The 19382-nt window shown below is 50.3% G+C and overlaps 1 protein-coding gene across 4 annotated transcripts in view; it reads left to right on the top strand.

Annotated features, from left to right (window-relative positions):
* NCOA1 (nuclear receptor coactivator 1) overlaps positions 1-19382 on the top strand; it is a 722334-nt gene that overhangs the window by 293109 nt on the left and 409843 nt on the right. For 3 of the 4 annotated variants that reach the window (XM_069233765.1, XM_069233764.1, XM_069233762.1), the window contains exon 1: positions 11651-11985. The exons of the other annotated variant lie outside the window; for it this stretch is intronic. The gene's annotated coding sequence lies outside the window, so the exon portion shown is untranslated. Of the gene's footprint in view, positions 1-11650; positions 11986-19382 lie in introns of those variants that run through there. 4 annotated transcript variants of the gene reach the window in all.

Genomic DNA, 19382 nt, shown 5'->3' with positions numbered 1-19382 from the left:
GATAAAAGCCTGGAGCGCCAACATTCCAATGTTTGTCACAAAGCAACAGCTGTGAACAAAGGCCTCACAGAGCCGGAGGGGATTTCAATCCCCTATGGCTCTGTGAGACCTATGTTTTATGTATTTGAACATTCTTCCCTCTAGCAATGGAATGTTTTAATAGCCTTATAGCCTGCCGCAAGTGGGCTATACCGGTCATTAAGGCGCCCGCACCCTTTTTAAAAGCCCTCGCCTTCGGCCTTTAATGCTGGAGCAGGACTTTAATGGCCAAAAGAGCCCACTACTAAGCTATATTAGAACATTGGAACGTTGGCAGCTCAATTGAAAACAATGCAGTGCTGCAGGCTTTTACTGGCCGGTAAAAGACCGCAGCGCCAACATTCCAATGTTCACTTTGCCTCACGGAGCCCGAGGGGATTTTAATCCCCTCGGAATTTGTTTTATTTATTAGAACATTCTGCCCTGAATGGCAGAATGTTCTAATAGCCTTAGAACCCGCCGTAGCGGGCTCTACCGGCTATTAAAGGCCCTCTCCCTTGTTAATGCGGGAGCGGGCCTACAATAGCCGGTAGAGACCGCTATGGCGGGTTCTAAGGCTATATTAGAACACTGGAATGTTGAAAGCTCCATTGAAGACAATGGAGTAGTTCCGGGCTTCTAATGGCTGATAAAAGCCCAGAGCGTCAACATTCCAATGTTTGCCTTTCAGAGCTGTTGCTGTGAACAAAGGCCTCTCAGAGCCCGAGGGGATTTCAACCCGCTTGGGCTCTGTGAGGCCTTTGTTTGACTAATTAGAACATTCTGCCCTGATCAGGTGGAATGTTCCAAAAGCTTTATAGCCCGTGTAGCTGGGCTGTACCGGCCATTAAAGGCCCTGATCTTATGCTCGGGCCTTTAATGCTGGAGTGGGCTTTTAATGGCCGGTATAGCCCACTACAGGGGGCTATAAAGTCATTCCTTTAGTAGATGACAATAGTGGCTGATCACTGCCCCTCCTGTGTTTAACTCCTAAGCCATGTATGTTGAAATAGGTTGCATTTCTATTGTTTAATTGTTCCTTGGGTACTGTCTATTGCTGTTCGGTATTGTCACCAGTTAATGGAAACCTTTTGGAAACAGTATGTCCTGTGAAGCTGTAAAGGGCAGTAGAGGAGCCTTGTTAGAAGGGTGCAAGAAATTGCTGCGAAACGTGCTAATTTTTAACCTAAACCTATGTATTTGTACTGACCATGCGATGGTGTCCACTTGAATTCAGAGAGAGAGAAAGAAAGAGAGAAATAAAATTATATTATATATATATATATCCATCCATCCATCCCTCCCTGGGGGCCGGTGGAGGGGCACGAATTATAGTTAATGAGATAACTATAACTGTTGAAATTCTATGGTTTTGTGAGAGTAAATTCAGAACCTAACTAAAACATCCCTGTGACCTTTGTTTTTTAAGTGAATTTCTTTGTTTTTTCTTAATTCTATTTCCCAAGTATAACATCCCTGTAACATTTTTTTTTTGTGGAAATATATATATATATATATATATATATATATATATATATATATATATATATATATATATATATATATATACGTGAAAAACCAAAGGTTACATGGGCGTTATAGTTGGGTTCTGAATTTACTCATTTAAAACCGTAGAAAGTCAGCTGTTACAGGCACCTCAGCTAACTATAACTGGCGCTCCCGTAATGCACTGCTTATGACCTCATACTACATCAGTGAATTTCTAAGGTTTTTTTTAAAATTCTATTTCCTAACTATAACGTCCCTGTAACATGTGTTTTTTTCAGTGAATTTCTAAGGTTTTTTAACGTATAGTAATTTTAATTACTATACATTAATCCAACCACCACAGCGTACAGCCTTTGGCCGTGTGCGACAGCGATTGGCCACAGGCCCCGGGGCCAACGCCCTATAAGCACCCAACCGTGCACATCCTTCACCCATGTGCAGAGGAGGTTGCCCGCAAGACCTGGAGCCAACACTCCCCAACCACCCAAACCCACGCTGTGCACAGCCCTTTCACCGTAGGAGTTAGCTGCAGCTTCTCCGGGCCTGAGAATAGATGTGAGAGGGTGTATCTGGGGTTGAGAGTGGCTGCGAGATTGTCTGTCTGGGTGTGAGAGTGCATACATCAGTGTTTAAGTGGGTGCATCAGTCTGTGCGCTGGTCTCTGAGTGGCTGTCTGAGGGTGTCAGTTGGTCTGTGAGTGGGTGGGTCTGCGAGTCGGTGTGTAAGTGGGTGTGTGAGAAATTGATCAAAAGAGAGAGAAAGAAAGTGAGATTTTTTTTTTAGGCTTTAATATCTCAAATACTTTGAGATATTTTTGTTAGAGTGAAGAACATTTTTTATTTAATATATTTTTTTTAAAGTACATTTTTTTTTCCATTTAAAGAAAAAAACGAAAAAAAAAAAAAAAAGAGAAAAATGAGTCCAGCTGGATTCAAACCCCCATAGCTCAGTGTGAAGGTCTGGACCTTCACACTGAGCTATGGGGGTTTTCGATTTTCCCCTGCCCTTTGTGGGCTGTGTGGTAAAAAAAAAAATATATATATATATAAAAAAAAGTAGGGACGGGGGGGAGCCCTTAAGGGCGCTCCCACAGCCCCTACTTATTTAAAAAAATGTATTTAATTTTTATAATAAAGTCCTTTACGGGCTAGGGGGACCACAAGGGAGCCTTCAAGGGCTCCCCGCAGTCCCTACTTTTTTTTTTTTTTAAATCAATGCCTTTTTTCAGCAAGCACAGAGCTGCTTTGACGGCAGCTCCCTGGTTGTACGCGTTCAGGGGACAGAGATGAAACTTCAGATTTTGACAGCGGGACCTGCTTCAAATGGTCCCGCTTTCAAAACCTGAAGTGTTTGCTGTGGCTTGGCTGCAGCTCTTTAGCCAAACCACAGCAAACCGCTACCTCCTGGGTGTGGGCACCCCAGAGGCTCCTCGAGGGGGGTTGTGCGTCCCCCCTTAAACTAGATCCGCTGGGGCGCCGTGTCTCATAGGGACCCCCTTTATTGTTTAAAACATTTACCTCAGGTGCTGGTGGTCCCCGGGGCAGCAGGATGGCCACAGTCCCCCCCAACATAAAATAAAAAAAATTAAAAAAAAAAAAAAAAAAAAAAAGGAGAGAGAAAGAGAGGACCCCCCTTCCCCCCAAATCCCCCACCGGGAGCGCGGAAGACTGCACTGCATTTAAAAAAAAATATTATTTTATGAGCAGATTCCCTGATCCACTGCATCTCCGCTCGTAAAATAAAATAAATATAAAAAATGCTTTTTAGTCCTGGGGATCCCTTTGGGCCCCCAGCACCAGAGCTGAGGGGTCACAGTTTTCGTACCCTGGCCCTATTTTATTTTATTTTATTTTTTGTAACTTTTTTTTGTTTGGGACTCAGCTGAAGCCGAGACCCAAGATGGCTGACAACACTTCAACAGCTTCTGTTGTTGAAGTGTTATCAGCCAATCAGATCTCAGCACGAGATACTTACGGGTTGCCAATCCTTTGCGTCCCTAGATATACAAATTTGGATTTTCTTTAATTTCTCAAACACTACTGAACAGAATTACACCAAAACCAAAAAAATACTCTTTCTGGACCAGGACCTACCTTCCTGCCAAATTTGGTGTAATCCCGTTCAGTAGTTTTTAGCTATTGCTGTTCAGAATCCCTATAGAAAAATGAATGGGGAAAACGTGTTTTGGGACCCCCCTTTTTTCTCAGCCCTGCTGGACAGATCACCCCGAAACTTTTCCAGGCAGCAGTTGACGGAACTGGCAATTTTTTGGGGGAAAGTTTTGTGAAGATTCGTCAACCGGTGCCAAAGATATAGGCAAGTAAAAAAATGCTTTTTGTATAGAAACGTAATCCTACCTATAACTAGCTAGTGGCGAATGCCGCTAGGTAATTAATAAATATATATATATATATATATATATATATATATATATATATATATATATATATATATATATATATATATATATATATATATATACACACACACATACATACAAAAAAAGTTTTACCTTGTGTATGTGTGTATATATATATATATATATATATATATATATATATATATATATTTTAATTAATGATGGCATTTTCTCTACAGTAAGATCAGGACCTGAACCTGTTGAACAGAGGGGTACTATTATATAATTGACACACTGCCAATTTCATGTGATCGAAGTTGCATGGTGGCTCGTTTTTGGTAGCAGATTCTTTTAATGGTTTGGAACCACAAGTATCGTAGAGTTTCCTTTGGCCGATCGCAGTCTTGCGTTAGTAAGATAGAGTCCATTAGTAATTCAGCCCCCTCTGCGTAATTGCAGTTCCTGCGCAGTGCTTCCAGTTGCACCCTGCCTCTTATTTCAGGTCCCATGGGCCACAATTCAGCACAGCTCTGCGACCATTACTTCAGAGTAGCGTGGTGGTGGCTAAAAGATTATTGGTGCCTGACAGGTGGTGTAGCAGCCCTTTGGAGCTGGGAACATTGCTGGCCTTGTCAGCATAAATATGCTGCCTGGTAGCGAGGAAAATGTAAACTTTAATAAAGCCCTCCAACACGGTTATAAATGTGGTGGCGGCTCAATTACGTTTTCTTCACAAATCTGTTAGTAGTTGCTCATTCATCTGATGATTAAACAGCTGCATGCGCCTGGCCCTCATAGCAATAAACAGGGCAGTAGAAGAGTATGTGCCCAGCCCTCATAGCTGTAAACAAGGTGGTAGGAGAGCGTGCACCTGGCCCTCAGCTGTAAACAGCAGCAGTGTGTGCCTGCCCGCTGAGCTGTAAACAGGGCAGTAGGAGAGCCTGTGCCTGGCCCTCAGGGGTATAAACGGCAGCAGCAATGTGTGCCTAGCCCTCAGAGGTATAAACGGCGGCAGCAGCAGCGTGTACCTGGCCCGCAGAGCTGTGAATCGGGCAGCAGGAGGGCCTGTGCCTGGCCCTCTGAGCTGTAAACAGCAGTGTGTGCCTGGCCCTCTGATCTGTAAACAGCAACAGCAGTGTGTGCCTGGCCCTCAGAAGTATAAACAGCAGCAGCAGCAGCAGCAGTGTGCGCCTGGCCCTCAGAGGTATAAACAGCAGCAGTGTGCGCCTGGCCCTCAGAGGTATAAACAGCAGCAGCAGTGTGCGCCTAGCCCCCAGAGCTGTACCAGAAGCAGTGTGTGCCTGGCCCTCAGAGTTGTAAACAGGGCAGCAGGAGAGCCTGCGCCTGGCCCTCTGAGCTGTAAACAGCAGCAGCGTGCCCGTGTGCCTGGCCCTCTGAGCTGTAAACAGCAGCAGCAGTGTGCCCGTGTGCCTGGCCCTCAGAGCTGTAAACAGCAGCAGCAGTGTGCCCGTGTGCCTGGACCTCAGAGCAGTAAACAGCAGCAGCAGTGTGCGCCTGGCCCTAAGAGCTGTAAACAGCAGCAGCAGCAGTGAGCGCCTGGCCCTCAGAGCTGTAAACAGCAGCAGCAGTGTGCGCCTGGCCGTCTGAGCTGTAAACAGCAGCAGCAGTGTGCACCTGGCCCTCAGAGCAGTAAACAGGGAAGCCTGTGCCTGGCCCTCAGAGCTGTAAACAGCAGCAGCAGTGTGCCCGTGCGCCTGGCCCTCAGAGCTGTAAACAGCAGCAGCAGTGTGCCCGGCTCTCAGAGCAGTAAACAGCAGCAGCAGTGTGCGCCTGGCCGTCTGAGCAGTAAACAGCAGCAGCAGTGTACGCCTGGCCCTCAGAGGTATAAACAGCAGCAGCAGTGTGCGCCTGGCCCTCAGAGCAGTACACAGCGGCAGCAGTGTGCCCGTGCGCCTGGCCCTCAGAGCTGTACACAGCAGCAGCAGTGTGTGCCTGGCCCTCAGAGGTATAAACAGCAGCAGCAGTGTGTGGCTAGCCCCCAGAGCTGTACCAGAAGCAGTGTGTGCCTGGCCCTCAGAGTTGTAAACAGGGCAGCAGGAGAGCCTGCGCCCGGCCCTCTGAGCTGTAAACGGCAGCAGCAGTGTGCCCGTGTGCCTGGCCCTCTGAGCTGTAAACAGCAGCAGCAGTGTGCGTCTGGCCCTCAGAGCAGTAAACAGCTGCAGCAGTGTGCCCGTGTGCCTGGCCCTCTGAGCTGTAAACAGCAGCAGCAGTGTGCGCCTGGCCCTCTGAGCTGTAAACGGCAGCAGCAGTGTGCCCGTGCGCCTGGCCCTCAGAGCTGTAAACAGCAGCAGCAGTGTTCCCGTGTGCCTGGCTCTCAGAGCAGTAAACAGCAGCAGCAGTGTGCGTCTGGCCCTCAGAGGTATAAACAGCAGCAGCAGTGTGCGCCTGGCCCTCAGAGCAGTACACAGCGCCAGCAGTGTGCCCGTGCGCCTGGCCCTCAGAGCTGTACACAGCAGCAGCAGTGTGTGCCTGGCCCTCAGAGGTATAAACAGCAGCAGCAGTGTGCGGCTAGCCCCCAGAGCTGTACCAGAAGCAGTGTGCGCCTGGCCCTCTGAGCAGTAAACAGCTGCAGCAGTGTGCCCGTGTGCCTGGCCCTCTGAGCTGTAAACAGCAGCAGCAGTGTGCGCCTGGCCCTCTGAGCTGTAAACGGCAGCAGCAGTGTGCCCGTGCGCCTGGCCCTCAGAGCTGTAAACAGCAGCAGCAGTGTTCCCGTGTGCCTGGCGCTCAGAGCAGTAAACAGCAGCAGCAGTGTGCGCCTGGCCCTCAGAGGTATAAACAGCAGCAGCAGTGTGCGCCTGGCCCTCAGAGCAGTACACAGCGCCAGCAGTGTGCCCGTGCGCCTGGCCCTCAGAGCTGTACACAGCAGCAGCAGTGTGCGCCTGGCCCTCAGAGGTATAAACAGCAGCAGCAGTGTGTGCCTGGCCCTCAGAGGTATAAACAGCAGCAGCAGTGTGCGGCTAGCCCCCAGAGCTGTACCAGAAGCAGTGTGCGCCTGGCCCTCTGAGCAGTAAACAGCGGCAGCAGTGCGCGCCTGGCCCTCTGAGCAGTAAACAGCGGCAGCAGTGCGCGCCTGGCCCTCTGAGCAGTAAACAGCGGCAGCAGTGTGCGCCTGGCCCTCAGAGCTGTACACAGCAGCAGCAGTGTGCGCCTGGCCCTCAGAGCTGTACACAGGGAAGCCTGTGCCTGGCCCTCAGAGCTGTAAACAGCAGCAGCAGTGTGCCCGTGCGCCTGGCCCTCAGAGCTGTAAACAGCAGCAGCAGTGTGCCCGTGTGCCTGGCTCTCAGAGCAGTAAACAGCAGCAGCAGTGTGCGCCTGGCCGTCTGAGCAGTAAACAGCAGCAGCAGTGTGCGCCTGGCCGTCTGAGCAGTAAACAGCAGCAGCAGTGTGCGCCTGGCCCTCAGAGGTATAAACAGCAGCAGCAGTGTGTGCCTGGCCCTCAGAGGTATAAACAGCAGCAGCAGTGTGCGGCTAGCCCCCAGAGCTGTACCAGAAGCAGTGTGTGCCTGGCCCTCAGAGTTGTAAACAGGGCAGCAGGAGAGCCTGCGCCCGGCCCTCTGAGCTGTAAACGGCAGCAGCAGTGTGCGCCTGGCCCTCAGAGCTGCAAACAGCAGCAGCAGTGTGCGCCTGGCCCTCAGAGTTGTAAACAGGGCAGCAGGAGAGCCTGCGCCCGGCCCTCAGAGCTGCAAACAGCAGCAGCAGTGTGCGCCTGGCCCTCAGCTGCAAACAGCAGCAGCAGTGTGCGCCTGGCCCTCAGCTGCAAACAGCAGCAGTGTGCGCCTGGCCCTCAGAGCAGTAAACAGCAGCAGCAGTGTGCGCCTGGCCCTCAGAGCAGTAAACAGCAGCAGCAGTGTGCGCCTGGCCCTCAGAGGTATGAACAGCAGCAGCAGTGTGCGCCTGGCCCTCAGAGCAGTACACAGCGCCAGCAGTGTGCCCGTGCGCCTGGCCCTCAGAGCTGTACACAGCAGCAGCAGTGTGCGCCTGGCCCTCAGAGGTATAAACAGCAGCAGCAGTGTGTGCCTGGCCCTCAGGTATAAACAGCAGCAGCGTGCGGCTAGCCCCCAGAGCTGTACCAGAAGCAGTGTGTGCCTGGCCCTCAGAGTTGTAAACAGGGCAGCAGGAGAGCCTGCGCCCGGCCCTCTGAGCTGTAAACAGCAGCAGCAGTGTGCGCCTGGCCCTCCGAGCTGTAAACAGCAGCAGTGTGCGCCTGGCCCTCCGAGCTGTAAACAGCAGCAGCAGTGTGCGCCTGGCCCTCCGAGCTGTAAGCAGCAGTGTGCGCCTGGCCCTCGGAGCAGTAAACAGCAGCAGCAGTGTGCGCCTGGCCCTCAGAGCAGTAAACAGCAGCAGCAGTGTGCGCCTGGTCCTCAGAGCTGTAAACAGCAGCAGCAGTGTGCGCCTGGTCCTCAGAGCTGTAAACAGCAGCAGCAGTGTGCGCCTGGCCCTCGGAGCAGTACACAGCAGCAGCAGTGTGCGTCTGACCCTCGGAGCTGTAAACAGCAGCAGCAGTGCGCGCCTGACCCTCGGAGCTGTAAACAGCAGCAGCAGTGTGCGCCTGGCCCTCAGAGCAGTAAACAGCAGCAGCAGTGCGCGCCTGGCCCTCGGAGCTGTAAACAGCAGCAGCAGTGTGCGCCTGGCCCTCAGAGCAGTAAACAGCAGCAGCAGTGTGCGCCTGGCCCTCAGAGCTGTAAACAGCAGCAGCAGTGCGCGCCTGGCCCTCAGAGCTGTAAACAGCAGCAGCAGTGTGTGCCTGGCCCTCTGAGCAGTAAACAGCAGCAGGAGTGTGCCCGGCCCTCAGAGCTGTACACGGCGGCAGCAGTGTGCGCCTGGCCCTCAGAGCAGTAAACAGGGAAGCCTGTGCCTGGCCCTCAGAGCTGTAAACAGCAGCAGCAGTGTGCCCGTGCGCCTGGCCCTCGGAGCTGTAAACAGCAGCAGCAGTGTGCGCCTGGCCCTCGGAGCTGTAAACAGCAGCAGGAGTGTGCCCGGCCCTCAGAGCTGTACACGGCGGCAGCAGTGTGCGCCTGGCCCTCAGAGCAGTAAACAGCAGCAGCAGTGCGCGTCTGGCCCTCGGAGCTGTAAACAGCAGCAGCAGTGTGCGCCTGGCCCTCAGAGCAGTAAACAGCAGCAGCAGTGTGCGCCTGGCCCTCAGAGCTGTAAACAGCAGCAGCAGTGCGCGCCTGGCCCTCAGAGCTGTAAACAGCAGCAGCAGTGTGCGCCTGGCCCTCAGAGCTGTAAACAGCAGCAGCAGTGTGCGCCTGGCCCTCGGAGCAGTAAACAGCAGCAGCAGTGCGCGCCTGGCCCTCGGAGCTGTAAACAGCAGCAGCAGTGTGCGCCTGGCCCTCAGAGCAGTAAACAGCAGCAGCAGTGTGCGCCTGGCCCTCAGAGCTGTAAACAGCAGCAGCAGTGCGCGCCTGGCCCTCGGAGCTGTAAACAGCAGCAGGAGTGTGCGCCTGGCCCTCGGAGCTGTAAACAGCAGCAGGAGTGTGCGCCTGGCCCTCAGAGCAGTAAACAGCAGCAGCAGTGTGCGCCTGGCCCTCGGAGCAGTAAACAGCAGCAGCAGTGTGCGCCTGGCCCTCGGAGCAGTAAACAGCAGCAGCAGCAGTGTGCGCCTGGCCCTCGGAGCTGTAAACAGCAGCAGGAGTGTGCGCCTGGTCCTCAGAGCAGTAAACAGCAGCAGGAGTGTGCCCGGCCCTCAGAGCTGTACACGGCGGCAGCAGTGTGCGCCTGGCCCTCAGAGCAGTAAACAGGGAAGCCTGTGCCTGGCCCTCGGAGCTGTAAACAGCAGCAGCAGTGCGCGCCTGGCCCTCGGAGCTGTAAACAGCAGCAGCAGTGTGCGCCTGGCCCTCGGAGCAGTACACAGCAGCAGCAGTGCGCGCCTGGCCCTCGGAGCTGTAAACAGCAGCAGCAGTGCGCGCCTGGCCCTCGGAGCTGTAAACAGCAGCAGCAGTGTGCGCCTGGTCCTCAGAGCAGTAAACAGCAGCAGGAGTGTGCCCGGCCCTCAGAGCTGTACACGGCGGCAGCAGTGTGCGCCTGGCCCTCAGAGCAGTAAACAGGGAAGCCTGTGCCTGGCCCTCGGAGCTGTAAACAGCAGCAGCAGTGCGCGCCTGGCCCTCGGAGCTGTAAACAGCAGCAGCAGTGTGCGCCTGGCCCTCAGAGCAGTAAACAGCAGCAGCAGTGTGCGCCTGGCCCTCAGAGCTGTAAACAGCAGCAGCAGTGCGCGCCTGGCCCTCAGAGCTGTAAGCAGCAGTGTGCGCCTGGCCCTCGGAGCAGTAAACAGCAGCAGCAGTGTGCGCCTGGCCCTCAGAGCAGTAAACAGCAGCAGCAGTGTGCGCCTGGTCCTCAGAGCTGTAAACAGCAGCAGCAGTGTGCGCCTGGTCCTCAGAGCTGTAAACAGCAGCAGCAGTGTGCGCCTGGCCCTCGGAGCAGTACACAGCAGCAGCAGTGTGCGCCTGGCCCTCGGAGCAGTACACAGCAGCAGCAGTGTGCGTCTGACCCTCGGAGCTGTAAACAGCAGCAGCAGTGCGCGCCTGACCCTCGGAGCTGTAAACAGCAGCAGCAGTGTGCGCCTGGCCCTCAGAGCAGTAAACAGCAGCAGCAGTGCGCGCCTGGCCCTCGGAGCTGTAAACAGCAGCAGCAGTGTGCGCCTGGCCCTCAGAGCAGTAAACAGCAGCAGCAGTGTGCGCCTGGCCCTCAGAGCTGTAAACAGCAGCAGCAGTGCGCGCCTGGCCCTCAGAGCTGTAAACAGCAGCAGCAGTGTGTGCCTGGCCCTCTGAGCAGTAAACAGCAGCAGGAGTGTGCCCGGCCCTCAGAGCTGTACACGGCGGCAGCAGTGTGCGCCTGGCCCTCAGAGCAGTAAACAGGGAAGCCTGTGCCTGGCCCTCAGAGCTGTAAACAGCAGCAGCAGTGTGCCCGTGCGCCTGGCCCTCGGAGCTGTAAACAGCAGCAGCAGTGTGCGCCTGGCCCTCGGAGCTGTAAACAGCAGCAGGAGTGTGCCCGGCCCTCAGAGCTGTACACGGCGGCAGCAGTGTGCGCCTGGCCCTCGGAGCAGTAAACAGCAGCAGCAGTGCGCGCCTGGCCCTCGGAGCTGTAAACAGCAGCAGCAGTGCGCGCCTGGCCCTCGGAGCTGTAAACAGCAGCAGCAGTGCGCGCCTGGCCCTCGGAGCTGTAAACAGCAGCAGCAGTGCGCGCCTGGCCCTCGGAGCTGTAAACAGCAGCAGGAGTGCGCGCCTGGCCCTCGGAGCTGTAAACAGCAGCAGGAGTGCGCGCCTGGCCCTCGGAGCTGTAAACAGCAGCAGGAGTGCGCGCCTGGCCCTCGGAGCAGTACACAGCAGCAGCAGTGCGCGCCTGGCCCTCGGAGCTGTAAACAGCAGCAGCAGTGCGCGCCTGGCCCTCGGAGCTGTAAACAGCAGCAGCAGTGCGCGCCTGGCCCTCGGAGCTGTAAACAGCAGCAGCAGTGCGCGCCTGGCCGTCGGAGCTGTAAACAGCAGCAGCAGTGCGCGCCTGGCCCTCGGAGCTGTAAACAGCAGCAGCAGTGTGCGCCTGGTCCTCAGAGCAGTAAACAGCAGCAGGAGTGTGCCCGGCCCTCAGAGCTGTACACGGCGGCAGCAGTGTGCGCCTGGCCCTCAGAGCAGTAAACAGGGAAGCCTGTGCCTGGCCCTCAGAGCTGTAAACAGCAGCAGCAGTGCGCGCCTGGCCCTCGGAGCTGTAAACAGCAGCAGCAGTGTGCCCGTGCGCCCGGCCCTCGGTGTATTGTGGGTAAAGTGTACTGTACGAGGAGGAGGAAGCCGAGTGACGAGGCAGCTCTGCAGCGGGAGCGTCGCCCGCGCTCTGCCTGCGCCCCTGGAGCCCCCGCCCGGCAGCACTCCAGCCTCCCAGCCCGCGGCGGTGCGTTGTCGTCGTGTCCCCGGGAGGAGGGGGCTCGGCCGGAGCCTGGCTCTGCCTGTGCCCCTGCCCCGTACAGTATGGAGACGGCACAAGTTTCCTCGGGGGCGCGGCGGGGCGCCTGTGGCCCCCGTTAGTCTCCATAGGAACCGGCGCCGAGCAGCAGCAGCAGCCCTCCGGCCCGGCCGCCGCCGCCGCCGATGGTAAATACCCTCCGGTGCATGTGTACGGCCGCGTGCATGCACGGCTCCGGGACCAGCCCTGCGCGGCTTGTTGCTTTCCGCACATGTATATGTAATAATGTATGCTTTGCATGTAGGGGCGGGCGGACCCTCAAACTCGGAGTGCGCTGGGACATGAAATGCGGGCTAAACCGCGGAGCGTGGCGTCTGCGCCTATACAGCACGTGATTCTGGGCAAAACCGCTTTACTGTCCGTGCCTCAGACTGTAAATATGTGAAAATGAAGCATGGTGCGTCGCCTTGCGCGCAGTAGCCTGCCTCTAGCTGGACACCGTGCCCGTGTTGTCGTGCATTCGGCGCGTATAAGCGGCCCGTAGAGCGCCCCGCTGCTCGCTGGAGTGAAGTCCCACTTACAGGTCGCAGAATGGCATCATGTTGGGATGTGTGCACACATGCAACACCCGGCAGCGCCAGGCGCAGCAGCGAGCGTTCGCTTTGCCATTACCCTCTTTAGTGCATGTTAATACCCACCTCACCAAAGAGGCCTCGAGTAAACAACGTACATAAAAAAAACACAAATTATCACGTTCTAGTATAAAACCCGTGGTACGTTTTTCAATTGTCGACTAATGAAAGGAGGAGTCTTGAAACAAATTCCAGATTTCCAGTTTTTCTTTTAATTGCTGGATTCGGGGCCGCACGCTTTATCTTCCGTTACCTCTCTTCTTTTATATAAGTAAAACATTTGTCAGTTTAAAAATCAGATTATATTCCAGTAGTAAATACATATTAAGCATTCACTGGCGAAGTCAACAGGTCTGGCGTTGGCAGTCAGCATTTTGACTTGGTCAATGATTGGGTTGTTTTATCTTGTTTTTAGCAAAACTTTATTGTTGGGGGAAAGCTCTTGATCCCACCATTTTACAAACTAAAACATATCTAAACACACGAATGTTGTTTGGGTCTCAAGAAGCGCACATTGTCATAGTAGTCCCTGGCGCTAAAGGAAACTTATTATTGGGTGGATGTGCTCCTTATAATGGGACAGTCACGCATAGTGAAATCAGACAATACATAAAGTGGACTGACTCTTCCCTACTTGTTAATGGACAGAAGAGAACTGAATGTCAATTGATGGGGGCCTGGCTGAACGGCTCTAACTTTTTTTTTAGATATATATCACAAAAAAAAAACGTTACAGGATGTTATAGTTAAATTCAGATTTTATACGCACAAAACCATAGAAATTCAGCTTTTATAGTTATTTCAAGTAATTATAGCTTATGCCCTAAGGTAACTATAACCCACACCCTCACCATGAACCGTTTTCTCATCAATAATTTTACTGCAAATATTACAGTGTTATTAATGATGTCAAAGAATATGTCATGAGTGATGCAATATCTCAGGTAATGTGCAGTGCATGACGAGGGCGCACATTAGAGTTACCTTGGGGCACTAGTTATAGTTACTTGAAATAACTTACTATAACAGCTGAACTTCTATGGTATTGTGCGGGTAAACTATGAACCTAACTATAACGTCCCTGTGACCTTTGTGTTTTTTTTAATTTTTTTTATTCTATTTCCTAACTATAACGCCCCTGTAACCTTTGTTTGTTTTCTTTTTCCAGTGAATTTTCTAGGGTTTATTAAGGTTAAAATGCCCATCGCACTAGGAGAGGGGTGGGGGGCCTTGGGGCCTGGCTCCTAATTTCTGTGTTTACTGCAGTATCCTCAGTAGAAAATGCTTTCAATTTCCATCAAAATAGCATTCAGATGTGCTACACTTTTTGCATGAATTCAAAATGTTAGCACTGTAGTTGCTTATTAGAACACTGTAAACTGCTGATTACAAGGGAGTTAACTGTCAGTCTGCTGTTGGTGTTGAAAGTGCATGCCGGAATGTTTTAATGAAACAGAAGAGAAATATATTTGAGAACCCACTTAAAACATGCTAATTTTTCGTTCTACAGCACCAACCGTAATTTCTATGACAAAATGAACTCCCTCCTTTTGTTCCTTTCTAAATTAAATGTTTTAATTTTTACCCAGTTGATTCAATCTAAATGGCTTCAGGTGTGCCACACTGTTGTCACTGAGAATGTCTGATTTCATTCTCATGACTGCGAAATATAGTCTGAATTCACAGAAAATATGCTCTCATGTTCGCTTATGGATCACCGTCCGTAACATCTATGGGAAAATCATGAAAAAACAGTTCTCTCAAACATAATTAATGAAATCCAACAGAAGGCTTTTTAACAGGGTAAATTCACCTTAGAACACGCATGAACAAATGATTTATAATGTAACTAAAATATATCACCTTTTATACGTTCTCCTTTTTGTGACCTTCAAAACCTGCCAATCACTACAATGCTTTTCATTGGGGTGCTATCATGTATTGGTCCCTGGATGGCTGCCCTCACTTTCTGGTTGAAACCACTTTCTGGACTCACCATGAGATCTGTGCTTAGGCTCTGCCCAGATATACAAATTTGGTTTTCCTTTAATATCTCAAAAACTACTGGACAGATTTACACCAAGTTAAAAAAAAAAAACCAAAAAAAAAAAAAAGGCTCCTATGCGGACCAATTGCCTGCTCCCAGTAAAAGTCACTTTCAAACAGTTCAAAATTATAATATTTATGATTCATACAGTGGATGCCCCAAACTGTACTGGGTCTAGGCTCTTTAGTAATACCATTTATTGTCCAACAGATTTGTGCATGTATGTATATATATACACAGGGAGTGCAGAATTATTAGGCAAGTTGTATTTTTGAGGATTAATTTTATTATTGAACAGCAACCATGTTCTCAATGAACCCAAAAAACTCATTAATATCAAAGCTGAATATTTTTGGAAGTAGTTTTTAGTTTGTTTTTAGTTTTAGCTATGTTAGGGGGATATCTGTGTGTGCAGGTGACTATTACTGTGCATAATTAGGCAACTTAACAAAAAAAAATATATATACCCATTTCAATTATTTATTATTACCAGTGAAACCAATATAACATCTCAACATTCACAAATATACATTTGTGACATTCAAAAACAAAACAAAAACAAATCAGTGACCAATATAGCCACCTTTCTTTGCAAGGACACTCAAAAGCCTGCCATCCATGGATTCTGTCAGTGTTTTGATCTGTTCACTATCAACATTGCGTGCAGCAGCAACCACAGCCTCCCAGACACTGTTCAGAGAGGTGTACTGTTTTCCCTCCTTGTAAATCTCACATTTGATGATGGACCACAGGTTCTCAATGGGGTTCAGATCAGGTGAACAAGGAGGCCATGTCATTAGATTTCCTTCTTTTATACCCTTTCTTGCCAGCCACGCTGTGGAGTACTTGGACGCGTGTGATGGAGCATTGTCCTGCATGAAAATCATGTTTTTCTTGAAGGATGCAGACTTCTTCCTGTACCACTGCTTGAAGAAGGTGTCTTCCAGGAACTGGCAGTAGGACTGGGAGTTGAGCTTGACTCCATCCTCAACCTGAAAAGGCCCCACAAGCTCATCTTTGATGATACCAGCCCAAACCAGTACTCCACCTCCACCTTGCTGGCGTCCGAGTCGGACTGGAGCTCTCTGCCCTTTACCAATTCAGCCACGGGCCCATCCATCTGGCCCATCAAGACTCACTCTCATTTCATCAGTCCATAAAACCTTAGGAAAATCAGTCTTGCGATATTTATTGGCCCAGTCTTGACGTTTCAGCTTGTGTGTCTTGTTCAGTGGTGGTCGTCTTTCAGCCTTTCTTACCTTGGCCATGTCGCTGAGTATTGCACACCTTGTGCTTTTGGGCACTCCAGTGATGTTGCAGCTCTGAAATATGGCCAAACTGGTGGCAAGTGGCATCGTGGCAGCTGCCCGCTTGACTTTTCTCAGTTCATGGGCAGTTATTTTGCGCCTTGGTTTTTCCACACGCTTCTTGCGACCCTGTTGACTATTTTGAATGTAACGCTTGATTGTTCGATGATCACGCTTCAGAAGCTTTGCAATTTTAAGAGTGCTGCATCCCTCTGCAAGATATCTCACTATTTTTGACTTTTCTGAGCCTGTCAAGTCCTTCTTTTGACCCATTTTGCCAAAGGAAAGGAAGTTGCCTAATAATTATGCACACCTGATATAGGGTGTTGATGTCATTAGACCACACCCCTTCTCATTACAGAGATGCACATCACCTAATATGCTTAATTGGTAGTAGGCTTTCGAGCCTATACAGCTTGGAGTAAGACAACATGCATAAAGAGGATGATGTGGTCAAAATACTCATTTGCCTAATAATTCTGCACTCCCTGTGTATATATATATATATATATATATATATATATATATATATATATATATATATATATATATATATTTTTTTTTTACACAACATCGAGAATAAAAGGGGAATTCAAATCTCATAGCGTACAGACCTCTGGTTGGGCATTCAACCCATTGAGATGTCTTACCTGTAGTACAAATACAAATAACACCCTAAATCACTTTCCATCTCACCGAGAAGCAAATGCAGAATGCGTTGTCCACGAAATAGAAAGTTCCATATCATAAGTAGTCTTCCTCAAAGATGTATATTTGCACAAACTGATGATGATAGGCAGAGGCATAAAGGACCCATGGAGAAACAGTGGTGATTGGTTAAGAATGGCAGAGTCCGAACACACTCATCTTTCATAATTGACGTCCAAGCGCTCAAGTCCTTGGTTGCTGTCCATCTGAAGCCATAGGTGATGTATGTGAACATTGCACAGGCAATGTGTGTGATGCTAGGACCTGTCGGCACAGTGCAGGATGCTGTAACTATAGTAGGTCCCCAGCGCTTGCCTGGGCCGTTGCAGCATGTGGGGTCTGCCGGACTTGCGCCATGGTCAGTCTGGCAGTGCTCCTCACTGTACGGAGTCTTAATTTATCCTACCTCCTATAGAACCAAGCATTGGCAAAGCCAATAGGTCTTGCCTATGCAAGAGCTACTGGCTTCGTCAATGTGTTCTAGCTTTGTTGTACACCAGGGTGGCTGCTGTTCAGCATGTCTAAAAGTTAGTGGCATAGAGGAGAATGGCATGGAGTGTCGTAGAGCGGAATGGCGAATAGTGGACTAGTCTTTTGTAGAGTGGAGCAGCAGAGAGTGTCGTGTATTAGAGTGACAGTGTGGAGCTGCGTAAAGTTGCATATACATGAGTGGCACAGTAGAGTGGACTGTTGTGGAGTGCATTGGCATAGAGTATTGTAGAGTGCAGTGGCACTGAGCACAGTGGCATTGAATTCAGCAGCGTACAATGCAGTGGCGGAGATTAGAGTGGTGAAGTAGAGTGGAATAGCAGAGGGGAGTCGAATGGCATAGCATGCAGTGGTGCAGAGTTGGATGGCATAGAGTGGTGAGTAAAGTAGCATAGAGTGGTGCAGAGTACAGTATAGTGGTATAGAGTGCAGTAAAGTTCAGCGTCAGAGTGCAGTAGCGCAAAGTGGAGTGGCATAAAGGTCAGTGCAGTGGCATAAGGTGGAGTAGAGCGGGGTAGAGAACAGGGATTCAGAGTACAGGGGCGTAGAGTGTCGTGACAGAGCAAAGTTCATTGGTAAAGTGTAGTGGTATAGAAAAGATTGTTTCTAAGTAGAGTGTAGTGGTGCAGATTGTCATATAGTACAGTGGCATGGAGTTGTGCATAGTATGTTGGTGTGGCCTAGACTGGAGTGATGCAGAGTGCACTGACAGAGTAGAATGGTAGAGAGATGTGGCGTGTGGTCCAAAGTGCAATGGCGTGGAGTGGTGCAGAGTGGAATATTCATGGTGTTGTAGCGCACTGCCATTGCAGACATGTTTTCAATTGAAATAACCATTACATTTGCACAGACATACAGTTTTACTTATAAAACTATACAGTACAGACGAAAATGTGTGGAAATTGCTTCACCTGTGTAATGATTTGTTTTGAAAAGTCCTTGGACTTTGAATGCATAGCAAATGTGATGATATAAGAACAAGATTTACAGGTCTGTTTACAGAAAGGCAGCACTCCGAAGGATACTATAAATAAAATTTGGGCTGCAGAAGGTACAAACTGAAGCTGGACATCCTAAAACAGATAAAGGCAGAAAATGTGAGCTACTAACCACCAAGCCAGTGGCAAGCAACAGGCACAATGCATTCAGCTTTCAGAATGTCCCCAAGATGTCTTTAGCAAAACAGACATCAGCGCTGTCTGGTAGGCTTCTACCTAAAAAGACTTAAAGCACCATTACATGCATGTGGCAACACTCGTGCGTGTAGACGTGGGATCAGCAGAACATTATCACATATGTGCGCTATTTGTGTATTTTATTGATTGAGTTTTGTCACCTTTGAGAGTGCTTGGTGGCAGGCTTTGAAACGCCACAAATGAAGTAAAGCTTTTAGCACTTGGGGGCCGAATATCATGCCTCTCACTCGCAGATTATCGCTGTTTTGGGGCCGACATTTCTCTTGTATCAAAGGCAGTCGGCACCTGAACTGACAGTGTGTTCTCCGACAGACCTCCATTTGTTGCTGCATGCTCTGAGGTGGCCTGTGAGCTCTGTGGTCAGATGTCTATGCAGTCTGATCTGTCCTACGCCCAGAGGACGATCTAAGTTTCTCAACTAGGGTTCACAACAGAAGGTTGTGATGAAGAGTTAAAGGCTATGTGTTCAGTCTGTGAGGATGACTTATTGCTATGTATCTGACACTGTGGTACCAGCTCCACTGTCAACCACTTCCCGCCTCTTCTCCTGGTTCATATTCCATCATCTTTCCTCTGCCAGGGGCAGGCCCTCTCCAGTAATCATGTGCCATACACAAAGTGATTCTCTATATTTAGACATAGCTCCCTTTGATGAGGAACTCTGCTTCTGTGCTGCTTGCGATTTGCCTGCGGAAGACCTTCCAGGTATGTTGCGGACAGACAATGTGTTGCGTTGTTTGCATATTATTTTTTCCCCTGTGGCTGTACTTAATTACATCATCTCTGTATTCATTTGGTTTTGTGTCACTTGTGCCACCACAAGGTCACTTCCATGCACTTTTAGGGGGGAGAAGTGGATGGCAAATTTTTCAGTAGGTGTCGAGGATAACCATGTTAAAAGGTTCAGGTCTGTTTGTGAGGGACATGGAGGCTCCTGAACAATGCAGTGCGTTGCTTCTGTTGATGTGGTGAGAGGCAGCATAGGATATGAACACAAGAAATAGGTTCATCCATAAATACGTGCCTCTAGTTATGATGTTATTGATAGCCTGCAGTTAGATCTGAAACAATCAACCGTTCCTTGCCTGAGCTTTGTATAGTTGTCTTTTGAAGTGCCTTCACCTCATACGGGTGGGGAACATCAAACCAGCTCTTAAAGGGTAGGTGCCATTATTAAATTCAAAGTTTTTGTACCATCCACAAGTG

The sequence above is a fragment of the Pleurodeles waltl genome, chromosome 5, assembly GCF_031143425.1.
Source record: "Pleurodeles waltl isolate 20211129_DDA chromosome 5, aPleWal1.hap1.20221129, whole genome shotgun sequence".
In the NCBI taxonomy this organism is placed as follows: Eukaryota; Metazoa; Chordata; class Amphibia; order Caudata; family Salamandridae; genus Pleurodeles; species Pleurodeles waltl.
This window is presented reverse-complemented; position numbering and strand designations above follow the sequence as displayed.